This window comes from Protopterus annectens, chromosome 5.part1 (genome assembly GCF_019279795.1).
Source record: "Protopterus annectens isolate FY-2018-M chromosome 5.part1, PAN1.0, whole genome shotgun sequence".
NCBI classification, from domain to species: Eukaryota; Metazoa; Chordata; order Ceratodontiformes; family Protopteridae; genus Protopterus; species Protopterus annectens.
Window position 1 is genome coordinate 738,418,879 of NC_056736.1, and position 18,792 is coordinate 738,437,670.

An 18,792-nucleotide genomic window follows, 5' to 3' on the forward strand; every position below is an offset into this window, starting at 1 on the left:
TGGACCCAACAGATTTGGAAATTGTCGGAGACTTCTTTGTTGACTTTTTCAATGGCTCCACACCCTCTGAAGCAGTAGAGAATGACCTTTTTGAACTTTTTGTAGCCTTGTCTGATTTTTGTGTAGGAGAAATAGGGTTCTTTGGGGGACTTCAACCCTGTTCCAAGACCTGTGCCAAAGGAGATTTCACTATTCCTTCTAAGATTAGTTTGTTCTTCCTCTCGTGAAGAACTCTGGAGCTAAAGGAGTGGCAAATAGTGCATGACTCGTATAAGTGAACTGCCCCCAGGCAGTAAACACATTCAGTGTGGCCATCAGTGATGGACATCTTTTGATTGCCCTTAGGGCACTTCTTAAATTCAGAAAGTTTAACCTCTTTACCGTATTTAGACATTGTATAATGCTACAATAATCAACAATTAGTCAAAAGAAGAATAGACCTCTAACTAACAACGAGCTCTGCAACTCTCTAATTTAAACGAGCTAGCTTGACAGCAAAATATATAATTTTAAGGGTAACTATAACAACAAAAGCACCTCTGTTCAAGTGATATCAGAAAATATGCTTAATTAACAACAATCACACCAGGAAAGGAAGAGCCCTCTAAATAAAAACAGGCTCAGCTGCTCTCTAATAAAAAACAAACTAGCTTAGACAGAAAGGAACTAAAGAAAAACACACCTCTAAGATATAATGAAATTATAGTAAAAAAAAAAAAAAAAAAAAACACTTCAGTAGCAAAGCACCAAGACAGTCCCACAAAGTTGTGAACATAACACACCATTTATTCCAAAATACAAGGCTTGAGCACTTTCGTTTTCCTCCAGGAAACTTCTTCAGTATCATCATTTCGACGTCACATCCAGTTTAAATTCGTGGTAAAGTCATGACATTGGTTGAAGGATTGTCACAACATTATACACCCATTGAAGTGTTAAAACCACAGAAATAAATACAAAAACAAATACAGAAAACACTATTTTTAAAAATAATAAGCACACCTTTAAAGCTTCATGTAATATATATATAAAAAATGTGTGTGTGTAAAAAAATCAAATCAAATTTACACTTACAAGGTCTCACCAGAGAAAAATTAAAAATTCATGGCACCTTTAAATATTAACCTAGTTAAAAAGTCCCCTACAGGAGTAACAATAATGATAATAATAATAACGAGAGAACACTAAAACAAACTAAAAAATGATAATAATAATAACGAGAGAACACTAAAACAAACTAAAAAATGATAATAATAATAACGAGAGAACACTAAAACAAACTAAAAAATGATAATAATAATAACGAGAGAACACTAAAACAAACTAAAAAATAATAATAATAACGAGAGAACACTAAAACAAACTAAAAAATGATAATGATAATAATAATAACGAGAGAACACTAAAACAAACTAAAAAACTAAAACTGAACATACTAGAAACCAAGCCAACAAATCAAGTGAACTAATAAAACAATGCTAAACATGTAAAATTATTTTGAGATTGTTTTGTTTTATTTTAAGTTTGTCTTGTTTTATTGTAAGTTTTATTTTAAAGTTTTGTGCCCTTAGTTTAAGAGCCGGGACTAGGGATATATGGTCATTTAATCCTGGAAATATATAAGCATCAAGGCATAACTGCCAAATAAGTTCCCTGAACTCCAGCCTATTCTCCCAATCACCTCACCTCTCGTTTTGCGTCACAGATTCCAAGATCCAAAATTTAAAATGAGCATTATTACATTGTGAAATATGTCTAAACAGTGTGTTTGCATCATTCCTACGATTGATGTCATACATGTGTTCATGTATGCTTTGTCTCGGGTGTCGCTCGGTTTTGCCTACACAGAATGCCCAACATAGGTTCATAAGTAGGTACTAGGCTATCGGCCCAAAGGCCTATGTAAGCCTAGCCAACAAGGTTCCCCCTGGCTTATGCCACTCAAGAAAGTTATTTTCCTGTGCCAACATGTGGTGCAGTAGGCAATACAGACAACTCCCTTACTAAAACAGTTAAAGTATTCGGTGGCTTTGAGTGTAAAAGGTATATTGGGAATATGCAAGATTTCCTTGTTTGCTATAAATGCACACTGGGAACATCTCCCACATCTATAAGTTCCCTTTCTGTTACCCATTCTAGCTTCTATGTCATGTTTTTTCTTTTCAAAAATATTTTTTAAATTGTAATTTCTCCTACAGTTGTAGATTAATTGTCTATTAAATACTTCCAACCTATTAGGCATTCTCTTGAACGTCTCCCAGATGTTATTAATGTTTTTTTTCACCAATTAGTGTCTTGATTAAATGTTAGCACTGTCCGTTTGTCTTGTGGATTTGGTGTCATGGGGGTATTACAAGATGTTATAGTACTAGGTTCTTCATGACTAGATATACTAGCCTTCCTCAATAAGGGTACATATTTGGTCCCCCAACCCCTGATAACTTCTTCATTTATTGGGGTAATTAAACTATCCGGGTAACCCCGCTCTGAAAAAAGGGAATGCACACAGTCTAATTCTTTGATTAGGTCTGTTTTCTCTGATGTCATCCGGGCTATCCTAACCATCTGTCCTTTGAGTATGTTTCTTTTCTGAAATAGTGGATGATTACTGTCAGAATGTAAAGAGGAATTGGAAAAACATGTCTTCCTATAAACCTTAGACATGTAGCAATTAATGAAAGTCCTAAAAAGCATATTGCAAAGTGCACAGTCAGGGATATTTTAAACTTTCAGGTGGGTAAGTCTTATCAGTGACTGATGTACATATTAAACTATGAAAGTAGTTTTTCTTAGTTGCAATTTAGCCAAGCTTTACACTGTAACAAAGAAATGCTAGAAAGGAGCAAGTTAAAGTTAATATAATGGACATAGAGCTGGTGTTTTATTTATATGTAGAATTAAGATAATTTCTCACCTTTTTTATAGAAACTAATGTCTTTGCTGTAAGCTACAAAAATTAAACTACTTTAAGCAAATGTTCTAAAGAATAATACAAAATGATGACAAGCAAAGAACATGGTAGTTCTTTTGTGCACTCGCAAAGTCTATTTTGTTTCCCTTAAGCATTCAGTGGGAGGTAAGAAGTTAAGAGGTGCAACCAATTAGTAAAATATACAACAGCTATTTCATGCATCTGCATGTATTAGCTGTGAGACAGTGGTCTGCATCATAAGCAAGCAAATAATCATGGGAGGCCTTAACAGTATGTGTTGGGTACAATGTACTACCAATTTAAACGTACATGGCAAACAATTGCCAATGTGCGTTTAAATGGTAATTACAATGTGGGTTTCCTATGGGTGATACCATTGCCTCCCACATTCCAAAAACATGCAGTAGGTGGACTGGACACTCTAAATTGGCCATATGTGAGAGAGCGTGTGTGTGTGTGTGTGTGTGTGTGTGTGTGTGTGTGTGTGTGTGTGTGTGTGTGTGTTGTGTGTTGTGTGTGTGTGTGTGGCATGAATGCACTACCAGGGCAGGACTAGCCATCCGGCAGTGTAAATCTTGGCTCGAGATGATTGTCGCTGCTGAAGTGACACCCCAATCCCATGTGCAAAATGTGAAAATGGGTTGTGGATGGATGGCAAACAATTTAGTGAAAAATAAATGAAGTCAAACACTGGAGTAAATTAATAAGTTATAAAAAGTAGTTGATTCCCCAACAGCCGCAGCACTTTAATGTATTTAATACAACTCTGCATAATTTAGTTCATTTATTTAAAGGCAGCCAGTATACTTTTTCTTAAGGCTAAAAGTTAATGATTACTGAAAGCATGGAAGTTGTTTTCCATATCTGTGAAAACAGAGATAAAAAAGAACAAACAACAATAAGTGTAAGTTGGAACCCAGGCTGTAAGCTGCCTTTTAGCTTGGATAACTTTAACTTTAGGATATGTAATGTCTGTGGGTACAGCCGTCAATGTGGACTAACTGCTTCTAACTAGAGGAGTAAACTTTTTTTTTTTTTGAAAACGTGAACGTGCAGAGCTGTGTGTGTTTCTTTTAAGTTAAAAGTGGATAGGGTTCTCAACATCGTTTTTTGTTTTTTAATTGAAACCAAAGGTCTTGAAAAACGTGACATGGGTTAAAATGGACATAAGAAGAAACAACTGCATAAGAGATCAGTCTGCAAAACGTGTGCATGCAAGCTAAAATATGAAAACATACAGTCAAAAGAGCTGACATGTATAATAGGTGGGAGTAATTGCTTTTTATTATGACTACTCTGTCAATATTAACACAGAATGTAAATGGCCTTACCAGTACAGACTGAAAGCAAACCGTACTGATTTTTATTAAGACATGTAGGGTGCAAATAGCAATGTTACAGGAGAGACACATGGATAGAAATGAGTGTGTGAATCTAACAAAAATTGATTTCAGGGTGAATACTCGGCAGAACAGCCAAGAAAAAGTGGAGTAATACTACTGATTGTTAAGAGGTGCTCCAATAGTGTCAGAAGAGGGAAAAGGACAATAACAATAATAGATTTGTGGTAGTAAGGGGTTAATGGCAGGACAGAAACTTACACTGGCATGTATTTATATTCTACCTAAAACTATTATAGAGTCTAAGAAAATTTTGGGATACATAAGTTCGCAGTATGGATCATCATTTTTGGGCAAGGACTGGAACCTGATTTGCAATACAGAGGATACATCAAGGGGACTTGGAAGGGAAATATAACAAGAGGGTACAGTGGGAGCTCAGAATGTATTTATTATTCTCCAAAGAATAAAGATAGTTAGACTGGATAGAAAGTATATTTCATAGTAACATGCATATTTAACTGAAAGCCTTGATATGCATGTAGGAATTATTTTATTAGCACTTTCCTACTTATAAGTCAAAAACAGAAATGTAAAGAACAGGTAGTGGAAATGATTCAGGACTTATTAAAGAAGAAATACATTTCTTCAGAAGAGACAAAGTGGGTGGGTTAACATGAAAACTGAGTTTAAAAACATGACAGAAACAAGAAAGGAAGATATAGGATAAAAATAGCAATGGGAATTACTTAGAGGGGTCGAAAAATATTAAGTACTGCAGAAGAAGAGAAATCTCAAAGAAAAAGAGGAGCAACTGCAAAATGCTACAGAGAAAATAAGGAAGTATTTGGATAACATTCATTAGTTTAGAAAGGTTTCTGATGAGCAAGTATATTGATAACTCCACAGCACAAAAGCATTTAGCAACAGAAAGTAGAAAGAACTGTTGTCATCAGACTTAGGGAGCCTATGTCAAGAAAAATAACCAGAAATCTTATTCAGGTATTAGAAATATTTTGAAATTGTTAGGAAAGTTTGTACAAAGGAATGTGGAAACCAAGAAAAGGCACAAATGGAAATATTTATGGAAGACTTAATTATGCTAAGATTAGAAGACAGACTCAACAATTAATAGCTACGATATGAAGAGATGAGATGGAAAAGTGATGCACAATCAATCAACAGAGAACTCTCCAAAACCAGGTGGTATTTCTGTGGAATCTAGAAGCTAGAAGGGAAGAAAGTACTACAGATCTGGAATGTTTTGTTTAAAGATATTTTAAAAAGTGTGCATTTGTGTGCGAGTGGCGGGAGGGGAGTACCAGCATCTTACAAGAAAGATGTGGTGGATGTAATACCCCAGTAGGTAAAGACCCTTCAGATCCAGATTCAGATTCACAGAGACCCATTTTAATTTTAATCCATAATTATAAAGTGTTTATGTTTATACTTGCTAACAGAATGGCAACGGTTTTGCCAAAATCGATAGATATGGATCTTTGTGGTTTTGTGGTATGTATGCAAACATTTGAAAATGCTAACAAAACAATGAAGATCCAGAGGGAAGCAGTGTGTAAGAAAACATGGCTATTTGTTGGTGGGTCTTGGTGCACAGAAAGCATTCAATAGACTCAGCTGGGACTTTATGACTAGAACAATGGTAGCATTTGCATTCCCTGATAGGAGGCTATATGAAAGGTCACAGGCAAGAATTAAGGTGGTAGGGTTCTTTGACAAGCTGTGCTTGAACAGAAGAACCAGACAGCCCTGCTTTCCCATTTGATATTTGCTTTAATTTAGAGCCATTAGCACAGAAAATATGAATCTCTCAAATTCAAGGATATAACTGTTAGCAATGTTAGCTTTATTTGTAATAGCACTTACCCAACAAACCCCAATCCAATATATGTTCAACCTACCTCATCCTTCCTCCTTCTAAACATAAATATAAGAAGCATACTCAACAAAACACATGATCTCCATGCCCTACTAGCCTTATACAAACCTGACATTGTAGTACTAACTGAAACTTGGCTTAAGCCCAACCACCACATCAATGAAATAACAGCCCCTGGTTATGATATTATACGTAAAGATAGGTCAGGAAAAAAGGAGGGGGTTTAGCCATCCTTTTCCAAAGTCACCTCTCTATAGAACAAATTGAACACAAGTCTCAAGAAATCCAAGACATAGAACTAATATTAGCAAGACTAAAACTAAACCCCAACAAACAAATCATAATAGCTGGAGGTTATACACCACCAGGCAACAATACTAATGTACTTGAAAACCTACTAAATTGGATGAAAATCACTCATCCACAGGAAACCATTCTTGCAGGTGACCTTAACATTGATTGGTCTGACTGTAACAATAAAACCCCACCACCCATATTAACCTCCATGGTTTTACCCAAATTATCAATACTCCTACAAGAACAGACAAACCCTCTAAACGACAGTCAGTCTTGGATTGGATACTAGTATCTGACCCCACTCAAGCCCATCTCTCAGGTAGTCTCCCTGACAGCCTTAGTGACCATCAAGCAACATACCTAATTAGAAATCGACCCCACCTAACTAAACAACCCATTGTCAGGGTCATCCAAAACAAAAAATACTTCAGAGCTCAAGACTTAATAAATTCACTCAAATCCTGTATAGGTCTCCACTAAAATACTTAGCACTAGACGAAGCTGTAGAATACTTCAACTCCACCTTCCTAAACATCCTGAACTCCCATGAACCACCAGAATTAAAACCAACCACACACCATGGCTATCAAAAGACACCAGGTCCTTAATGAAAGAAAGAAACAAAGCCTGGTTGCAATTCCATAAACACAAAACCCCTACCCTAAAACTAAGGTACCATGAACTATGTAATCAAGCCAAAAAAACACAAAATAGACAAAACTAGTTACTATAAAACTTTAAAGGAAAAATACTTCAACAACCCCCAAACATTTTGGGGCCTCAATCAATAACCTACTACACCCAGGAAAACCTTCCACCCCTTCTCCAGTACTACCAAAGAATCTACACAACATCCCCACCCACTTTAACAAATACTTTACTGAAACTATCCAAGCCCTAGCCAATACCCAAACAACTAGCACCCACCCAATATCAACAACAGCTCCCACCCTTTCCAATACAGAAAGCAATACACCTAGTTTCTCCTTAGAACCAGTCAGTACTACAACTATCACCAAACTCCTCAAAAAACTGAAATCAACAACCCCAGCAGTAGACAAACTACCAGCAGAATTCCTACAAATTACCACAGAGGCCATGGCCTATCCTGTGTCCATCCTCATTAAAAGATCTATAACTGAATGCAAAGTACCGAATTCATGTAAAATATTTCACATAATACCATTACACAAAGAGGGACACTCCCTTGAACTTACAAACTACTGCCCCATTACAACACTATCACCCCTATCAAAAATTTTAGAGAGGGTAGTCCACTCACAACTAATGAATTTCCTCCTTCACAACAACCTATTATCCCCATCCCAGCATGGATTCAGACCTTCCCACAGTACTAACACAGCATTACTATCCTTTTCAAACTCTATTAATACCCACAGAAACAGCAGCCTGTTCGTATCCTCCATATTTTTAGACTTATCCAAAGCCTTTGATATGGTGAACCATAGTTTACTCCTAGAAAAACTGGCCTAACATAAATTCTTCCACCTTATCCTGGTTCAGTAGCCACTTATCTAACTGGCAACAAGCTGTTCTTTAGGAAAACCACCTGTCACCCCTACTTGCAGTAACCATTGGTGTCCCAATAAGGGTCCATTCTTGGCCCACTGCTATTGTCATTATTTACTAATGACATAGCATCATCCCTTCCCTCTGCCTCAACAGTCCAATATGCATATGATACCACTATAATATTTGCAGCCCACACCCTCGACAAACTTCAAATCATAATACAAAACAGCTTTACTCTAGCCGAAGAATGGTTCTCCAACATCAAACTACTGCTTAATCCAAAAAAAACTAAACTTATTCTTTTCAGTCCAAGTAGATCTCCCCCCATAAACAATAATTTTGAAATAATATCCAAAGATAATACTAATATCACTCCAACACTACACACTAAGCTTCTATGAGTAGAAATTGACAAACTCAAACTCGACATCCATATTTCTCAAACAATCAAGAAAGTCAACAAAAAGATCGGACTCCTTTATAGAAACGACCAATACATGACCAGACACACAAATTCCACCATAGCTAGAACCCATCTGTTATCTATACTTCTTTATGCTTCCCCAATCTTTACCAACCTTCACCAAACAGAGCTCTCTAAAACTGAATCATGATACAACAAAATTGCCAAATTTGCTAATCAAGCCACTCATAGGATCCATCACTGCCAATCCCTTAGACAACTCAACTTGCTTGAGTTTCCACAACTCCTCCTACTCAACCAACTACTGTCCATAAGCTCTACTACCTTCCTATGAAAACACCTGCCTTGCAACAATTAATTCAACCGTACACACCCTCCAGAACCCTAAGATCAACACACCGGAACCACATAAGTCTCACCAAATACAAAAATGAAGCTGGAAAATCCCTCTCTGCCTGCTGAATTGCAAAAACCTGGAACCTCCTACCCGATCACCTAACCTCAACATCCTCACCTTACCTCTTCAAAAAAAACATCAAATCCCACTTTATGCAAAACTGGCTATGTTCATGTCTTCCCCCAGGCTAGACCAAATCTACTCACTGCTATTAATACTCTACCAAATAATGAATTCTTCCATGGTTCTCAACCTGTAATAGTTTATTGACTCAATGCTAGAAAGTAAAGTATTCTCTATCATTCCCTATTTGCTCAGTTTTTACCAGACACTCAACTGTAACTCATTCAAATCTATTGTTTGAAACTGCACTCAATTAACATGTGTATGAATATCTTGCACCTTGTGAATGTTAACTAATGTAATGTAATACTTGTGGATCTTTGTGCATGAATATCTTTGTACCGTTTGAATGTTAACTAAAGTAATGTAATACTTGTGGAGCTTTTCTCCCCGGGCCTCCGCTGAAAATGAACCTGTGTCCAGTCGGACCTTCCAGGTAAAAAAAATGTAAAATAAAATAAAAATAAATAAATTTGCAGATATTAGTTTGTGCTTGACAGATCCAAAAACGACCTTTTAATGCTGAGGAACATTTTGAGACAGTTTCATGTCTTTTGGGGATATAAAATAAATTAAGATAAAACAAAGGCTATAGCAGTAAACTATGTACTCACACATGAATTAGTTCAGAAATATCCATATTTTTGGGACATGATAAGATGGCATACTTGGGTGTATGGATTAAAATGATTCTGTTGTGTCAACTAAAGATATGTGTGAAGAGAATAAAAAGAAGAAAATACACCTCAGAGGGGCAGCGGTTGCATTGTCACCTCACAGCAAGAGGTTCTCCAGTTCGATTCTCAGCTGGGGTGGCTTCTGTGTGGAGTCTGCATGTCCTACCTGCATCCATGTGGGTTTCCCCTGGATACTTCGGTTTTCTCCCACATTACAAGGACGCGTGTCTGGAGCGTTTCTCCCCAGGCTTCCACTGAAAATTGGCTTCTTTCCAAGTAGGACTTTCTCGTTGAAAAAGAAGTTTTTGTTTTGCCATAACATTCCATCTGTGTTATCGATCCTAACTAATCCTCAACTGTGGGCTCGGTTCTAAGCCTCAGAACTGACTCGGCCATTTTCTTCAGCTCGCACCTTCCAAATTCTCGAGCTAGACTCTACCCATAATGCTCCTCTCCACATTACCTCAGATCAAGTTTGCCTAAATTAGTGGTAGACAGATAGTAAACAGCAATAAAAATAAGAGACCAGATTTGTGTAACTATTATGAAGCCAGTCTCGGAAAAATTAGATCCACTAAGAGTCTCAGGTCAGGGGAAGGGTAGGGGGTATATCAAGGATTAGTGAAGATCGACAACACAGATGGAACATTATGGTAAGACATAACTTCTTTATCTGATGATGTCAATCCTCACATAATCCTTGATTGTGGGATAGAGTACCTAGCTACCCGAATCTTGGGTGGTCTCACAAAAGAATATTCCTAAGCACCATTGAACCAAACGATGCATGTCCCCTGGAGACATGGTCCAGTTTGCAATGAGTGATAAAAGTATGAGGAGATGACCATGTGGCTGCTGCACAAATGTTATCTAAAGAAGCTCTGGAATGAAAAAGCGCAGAAACTGCTACAGCTCTAGTTGAGTGGGCTTTCACAGGACATGCTGAGTGAAGCCCCTTTGAATGACAGATAAAGGTAATACAATCTCTGAGCCATTTAGCTAAAGTAATCTTGGAAACTGGATTACCCAATGAAAGTGAGGAAAAGGCAAGCTGAAATCCTTTGTTCTGTGAAGATAAAATCTTAATTGCCTATGAACGTCTAATAAGCATAGAGAGGACTGGTAGGTGCAAGGTTTGATTGATATTACATTCTGAAACGGTCGTTGGCAAGAAGGAAGGATTAGTCCTGAGGGAAACCCTGTCCTTGTGAATTATTATTATAGGGAGGCTTTCAGGACAAGGCTTGAATTTCCAATACTCTTCTTGCAGATGTAATAGCTAATAAAAACAAGCTTTTTCAAGTCAGAAATTTTAAGTCACAAGTAGCTGATGGTTCAAAAGGGGAAAGAGTGACAGACTGTAAAACTGAGGGTAAATCCCATGGGGCAGTGGGCTCTTTAAAAGGAGGCCTTAATATTAGGATTCCCTTCAAAAAAGCTTTACAAAGGTTGTGTGACATAAGTGAAGAACCATCTAAACCAGTGGTTCCGAAACTTTGCAAGCTGGAGGATACCTTTTATAAAGGAAAAAATTTTGACGGACCCCTATCAGTGGCAGTACACATACGTTACCATTTGGATCAACCCCCCAATCAGTCACCACCATGCAGCCATTTCAGTGTCCCATTACTTGGCTAATTCTCCCCAGTTGCCATAAACACTGTTCAAAATTCTCAGTGTGCATACTGTTTTCTGATTTACTTCTACAATGATTACAGATGTTTGGAGTTAATTTAACACTCGTGTTTCAAATTTTATAGCACAAACACTGATGGACATTTGCTAAAGCTAAACAGACATTCGCTAAATCTAAACAAAGCAATATAGTCTCAATGAAAACAGACTTAACATTATAACTTCTTTGCCTTTGAAACTCACATTCACTGAAACAGCATTGAAACCCACACTGAAAAAAAATACATCTGGTCAGTGGTGGATTAAGTTCACTTTTCGGCTGTTTTCAAAGCATAGGTCCCTTGCGAACATTTTTAGGAGAATGCAAAAGTTCTTTGATTCACCTTTTTGATTGTATAATTAAAGTTTAATACACTAATTAAATTATATCCCTTGTATAATACAGCGCCACATGGTAGTACGTGTTTTAAATGTATAGTTCTGCACATTTTTCCAGTAAGCAGTGAAAAAACATATGAACCAATGACAAAACCGCCTAATTGAGAACATTTCAACCATAAAGGGTCACTCAAACTATTACAATCCACCAATATCAGTCAATATGCACAGTCTCTGCAGAAGTAAGTCATCTGAATAATTCCAAGAGATCTGTAACTAATGAAAAAGTTGCTGCTAGCAAACTTTATTTCAGTGTTTCATCTACAAATTCAGTGCCCGCTGCCCTTGAAGAATAATTTGCCTACTTAAAAAAAATGGTAAGCTGGTAATATTGCATGGATGGCAAACAGGTTCATAGTTACTAGGCATCTCATCCAAAAGAGGACATATTCAGGACTTCAGTACCCACCCCCTAAAAATGCAAAACAGTATCAACAATCCATCAATATGTTGCTGGAGTAGAACCCACAGCCTTCTGCATTAAAATGCAAGCATGCTACCAGTTGTGCTACTAACACAGCTTTAAAAGGCAGCACCACAACAATGATTCTATTTTTTATCTAGCTAAACAAATTTATTGCACATTGTAAATAGACGTAGCACGAGCAGCAGTAAACTTCTCTTCCCCTGAAGCTCACAATTCCTTGAAAATGCACTTGAAACTAAATTTCTTGAAAAGTTCACCTGCCATAACAGGGGGGACAGAGAGCCAAATCTTAGGACACATTTTAATATTTGGTCTTGTAAACTTAGAAAGTTAACAGAACAACAAGTTTTGCATTAGTACAAATTTTCTGAAGGCTATTAAGTCTGATGCTCAAATGTTTGCCATTATTTTCTGACTTCAGTCATCAATGATTTGCCAGGGATTTGCCAGAAAAACACAATTTTATTAGAAACATACTGACAATATGAAGCAAAAATATGGACATTCTGCAAAAGCCTGGACAGCTGAAGGGTATGCTGCCTACCTCTTACACACACACACACACACACACACACACCTACCTACCTCCCTCCCTCTTACACACACACACATACACAATACCTCTCATCCTCTTCAGTGCAAGAAATATGAACAAACCCTGTCATAATGTGGGGAAGAAAGGGTCAAAGCTAAAGATACATTTTAAATATTGCTCTTATAAAATTAGAAAGTTGATAGAACAAGTTTTAAATTAATCCAAATTTTCTGAAACATGAAATCTAAAGCTCAAAAGTATGCCATTATTTTTTAAGTCCTCAATGATTTGCCAGAGAAACCCCATTTTATGAGAAACAGACCAAATAAGCCAAAAATCTGGCACACACTGCAAATATCTGGTCAACTGACAGCTGCACTCAGGCACTGCTTCTTATTAAAGCCTTGATAAAAAAAAAAAAAAAAATTCAAGTTCTGTCAAGAAGATCGTCCGGATTGATCATCAGCTCTGCATTAATTTCTATTTGATAGCAAAAGAGAGAGAGCAGACCCATACCCATACAGCGACAGACCTGTCTTTCTTGGAGGGAACAGAACAGTTGTTTAACTTTCCCTCCAAGTTCTAACTGCTGGCAGAAAACACAGGGCAAGTGAGCAGCTGCTTAGCGTCAGCCGCAAACATGGAAGTTGTTCCTTCTCCTCTAAAAACTAAGGACAAGCAGCTGCTTAGCCACTGCTCAGCTGCAAACAGGGAAGTTTCTCTCTCGTTTTTTTTTTTGTTTTGTTTTTTTTTTTTAAATAAATTGTGGATGAGAGGCACAACTTTTCTCTCTCCATTTACAGGGTCAGGTCATGGATGATGCCCAAAAGCCAGGTAGGTAGGTGCAAGTGAGCTCGCGGGCCCCTTGAGTTTATCATACCACGGACCCCAGTTTCAGAAACACTGATCTAAACCAATATGGAAATTAGATATCAGGGCTAGATGGACGTGAATGGTGGAGACTGAATAGCCAGTTTGATAAAGTAGCCTGAAAATCCAATACTTTATGCACAGGAGCTGCATAAAGGTCCAGATCATTGTTAAGAGCCCATCTAGTAAATTTTTCCCATTTACTCCGTTACAGTTTCATCGTAGAAGGTTTGTGATGGGCCAAAATGATTTGACGGATGGGTGAGGAAAGGGAAGAATGCCTAGCAATCATGGGAAGCCATGCAGTGAGTTAGACATATTTGAGACTCGGATGAACCATACCTTCTGGATGAGATAATAGATCTGAAACTGGGTCCAGAATCCAAGGCCTCTGAAGTAGATGAGGCCATATGAAGGGAAACCAAACCTTTTGAGCCCAGAACAGAGCGATTAGGATTATGTTCTCCGACCTCTTGGCTTTCTTTAGAAAATGGGATATCAGAGGATTTGGGGAAAGGCGTACAGGAGACTGGGGGGGGGCCAATCATGAAGAAGAGCATTCAAAAAGATTCAAAAGAATAATCTGGCAAATAAAATTGGATGCTGCTAAAACCCCAGGTTTGAATGAGAACATTAGTATCAACAGTGTACTTAAGATAAGGGCAGCTAAATTGTAATATTTATAGTTTATTTACATAGGTTAGAAAATGTAATCTTTACTAATACATCATGCAAGCACTGACATTAAGTGTGGATGCTGTATTATTTATATATGAAAGTAATTATATAAGTGGATTATGTTTGTTTTCAGAGATTTATTTGGAGAAATGTATTATGTTTTTAACAACACACATTTTAATAATTCAAACTTCAGTAAAAAAGAAATGAAATGTTTTACTATATTAAGTGTTTTTATTGTTAGATGTTTTAATTCTAAGTAGTTTCTTAATTGATTTATGGGAAATGAGAGTTCAAAAGTGGGGGGGGGGGTTTGATTGGCTGATACATATATAAAAAGTACTGTGTACTGTAAACACGTTCTGAAGAAGTCTGTGAGATTCCCAACAAAAGCGCTTAACTTGAATTTGTTTTAGTGGTTTTGTACTTGAAAATTATCAAAGGAGTTCGTACTCTCTCTTACTGGAGCCTTTACTTTTTTTCTGGTGACTTTGCAATTGGGAAAAAGTGGAAATGAATGTTGATGAAATGGGGGGGAAGGGAGGTAAGATTTTGGATCCAGGTCCTTAAGGAGAGTAACTGTTATCCAGAATATAAAATTCAGAATGCAGAAGAGAGCATTCTAGGAACTAAACCAAAATGAGGATGAAGAAAGGATATTTTACCATAAGGGATGACTGCGAGTAGGGATATAAAATAGGCAAGAGAGGGCTGGAATTTATGGGAGGGAATTAGCAAAGGTATCAAGGTACTGGGAACCAATTAAGAAGGGAACGGTAACAGAGCGGTATGAGTCCAGGTAGAACTTTGGGCTACAGGTTAGAGACTGCCTTGCCTAAAAGAAGTTGACAATATGAGTACAGGTAAAGAAAACGGGACAGGGGATGTGTTAATCGAAAGACCAGCTTTAAGTTTTTTTTTTTTTTTTTTTTTTTTAGAACAGAAGGTGCTATCATGGATAATTATAGTAGAGCATAAAAATACTACATGATAACTATACGAATTAACCAAAGTTGGTTAAATAGATTGGAAAAAGATAACAGAAAGAACCTACAAAGAAACACCTGGAGAACAGCTGTATGGCTCTCAAGTGTGCTAAAAAATCTAAAATGTTTATTTTATATACTAGCAGACTTCAAAGAAATATTGTTGTGCAAGTAAACTTACCAACAGTAGATGTTTGGATAATCACTGCTGCAGTAGCCTTAGCTATATGGGTTAAATATTCAGCAAAGGATAGAACAGCTGACCAGTTTCCAAAGCTTCAGGGCACCTTCCATAGGCTCAAGCTCTCAGGCAGCTTAAGCTGAGCAGCCTAAAAGGCAAGTCTGAGTGCTAGGCCCTTCAGAGCCTTCCTGCCAATAAAGACAAAGTGAGGCTTAGCCCTCAAAGGAAAATGTTAGGGATCACAAAAAAATAAATCCCACACCCTGGCATAAAAACACACCAAAAAAAAAAAAAACAAAGCGTTTGATGGGAGGGAACGGCTACTGCAACAGTGATCACTTGAACATCTACTGTTAGGTTTGCTTTACTTACACAACTGTACTATGTTCATCATACTGATCACTGCTGCTGAAGCCTTAGCTATATGGGTAGATTGCCCTAGCTTATGAGATTTAGGAGATGGAAGGAGAAGAGTCCAGGAGTCCCTTGGGAATGGTACTAGCAAAGCCTGACCTGGACCCATGGCCGGCCTTAGGCATAGGCCAATAAGGCGGCCGCCTAGGGTACCACCTCTAGTAGGGGCGCTTTCCAGTATTTATTTGGTGTAGGTAGACTAGGATGGGGGCACCAGATGGTGTGGTGGGGGCGCTGTGGAGCCCTTTTGCCTAGGGCATCAGTTGACCTAAGGCCGCTCCTGCCTGGACCTACAGAAGGAATCAAACTTACAATTCTTTTACTTTGTAAAAGAACGTACAGAGAACCAAGCAGCGCAGCCTAAAATATTTAAAGAATCCAACCCTTTGCAAACTTTGCAAAAAGCCAAAGATGAAGCCAAGGTCTTGGAAAAGTGGGCCTTGACCCTGCCTAGAATAGTTTTGTTACAGTGAGTATAACAAAAGACAACCATTTGGAACCAGTCTGTTGCGACACAGGTTGCCCCTTTTTCCCTTCACAAGAAATGAACAATTGATCTGAAAGATTTAGTTATGTAAAGATAGTACTAGAGTTGTCTGTGGACATCCAAGGTATAGAGTAGTCTTTCTCCCTCATTTTTAGATTCAGGAAAGAAAACGGGGAGATGGAAACTGAAGCAGGAGTGGAAATCCTAACATATAGATCTATTTTTTCCTGTGGAAGAGAACCTCTTTGAATTGTGCTGTCTAACTGACATCACAGGAACACACTTATTTTATCAGAAACTACTTTACAAGAAGGATCAATAGCCCGAATTAAACCCTGAGCCAGACCCAGTAAACTACTCCTGTCTAAGGAAATGTGAGGAAGAGTACATAAATGCTTAATTGTGTGTTTCTTTTTAACAAGCAAGTTGGGACCAATGGTGCTATTAATGGCTGCAGCAGTAGCTTCTCCAGGGATGGGCACAGCATTCTGACCCAACACTAAAGCTGTCCCTGCTCCCTCTTCCAGCACTGATAGTTTCTTCCATGGTCAAACCAGTAATGGTGCCTCTTTCCTAAAGGACAGAAGCAGCAAATGCCAGCAAAAACTAAAAATCTTTAAAGTCCCTTTTTTCACAGACAAACACAGTAAAAAGCATTTTGAAATACTTTGCCAACCACATAATGTAAAATAAACACAACTTCGACATAAAAATGAAAATGTTTTTTCAGTTATTTTAAACAAGTGTTAAACTAACAGGAAAAACTGTGTTCCTGTTTAAAGGAACAATGCAGTCTTGGAACAGTCCAATAAAACACATACCTCCTAGCTTTAAAATACCTTTTTTAATGAGGAAAGTGATAAAACACAAATAATTAATAGAAAATGGAAGATTTTTCTCCAAAAAGAACTTATCTGCCCAAAGGAACATGACCAGCCAACCGGCGATCCTTGAAAGCCTTACAGGAGTGCACTCTTCAGTGGCAGTAAAGCTCTGAAGGCTTTGGCACCCAAACCTGTCTTTCAGTCAGTTCAGCTCCAGATGCCTGACAATTTTGATGGCTGCAAGGTGCCCTAAAGTTTTGATAAGCTGGTTGGCTGTTATATCCTTGGTAGGATAATAACCTATACAGTTAAGGCTACTGCAGCAGTGATAAATACAACGAAGATTTGTTCTTCAGGCAGAGAGCAAATGTTGAAGGTGTGATAAAGAGAGAGGTCATTGGCAGCATATCTTTTTGGGAATGCAATATGTTAGATTTTAGAAACTCCCTACAGAGTACTCTGTCAGAAATGTTGGAGGACCAAATGGTTATAAATAAATTGTTTTCAGCTGGGATACAAAATCTGTACTGCCTAGACATAGTGAAGCCTTTCAAGTTTAATGTTGTCTGTCAAAAAAGCAATTACTATAAAATGGACATCAAAATCTAAACCAGCAGTAATTAAAATAGTGAGTATTGTACAAGAGGTAGGATATTTTGAAAAGGGAAGGAGAGATCTATACAAAAATATATGGAATTAATTAGGAACAATACATGCAGAATAATGGTAAGTGGGAAGAATGAGGTTTAAGGGAAGACAGGAATTGAATAATTTAAGTAACACTGGAGTGAAACATACTGAAAGAACAATGGAAAATGTTACTACGGTTTGTTTTAAACATACTGCAAGAGAAAAACAATGGAGAATGTTACTATGATTTGTTTTCTTTCTGTTTGTACATTTCTACTCATATTTCTTAAAATGTGAAGATTTAATAAAGATGTTATAAATGTGCTAAAAAAAATATGCCAGCACAAGAAAAAGAAGGATGACCCTGGCACATTAGAATTTTTTTTTAACAGCAAGGGCTGTGGCATGTGCAGAAATCTTCAGGTGGATATTTTGAATTCCAGCTTTTTTTATGGATTCATAAACAAGATGAATTGATAAAGAAACTTAAGCAGGCTGCAGGAGGTATCAGTGCTATGTACTGAAAAGGAAACACATGCTTGTACATTAGAAAGGAAAACTCACAGATTAATATGGCCACATGATCCTTAAATAGATACATAGTAACTAATCACAAGTTACAATCACTGGCCTGGGAAATACTGCAAGGATAAAGGTGACAGCAGCAAAGGTAGACTTTCACTCAAAAAAAATCACATGGGTACCAGGAAGGAGGGGAAGCCCTTGGACCAATCCTGCAGAGCTAGAGAGACAGGCAGGCAAGCAGGCAGGCAGGTACACACACACACACACGATATTTATTCATTTTTTGACATTTGGTGACCAGGAAACTCAGACTGGGTCAGGAACTCATTTTCAGCGGAGGCCCGGGGACAAAAGCTTCCAAAAAACACATACAGACATAAAAGATTTTACAGTTATAACTAAACATTACATGTATTATTAGTAACAAGTACAGACATGAATAGCTTTTACAGTTATACCCAAGCATACATATATTTCTAGACATAATACAATTTATCATGTGGCTAGATAACATTTGCAGCAGAATGTAAACAGTTCAGTCA

The 18,792-nt window shown here is 37.5% G+C and overlaps 1 protein-coding gene across 1 annotated transcript in view; it reads right to left on the reverse strand.

Annotated features, from left to right (window-relative positions):
• NBEA (neurobeachin) overlaps positions 1-18,792 on the reverse strand; it is a 4,581,458-nt gene that overhangs the window by 2,584,959 nt on the left and 1,977,707 nt on the right. The window lies entirely within an intron of this gene.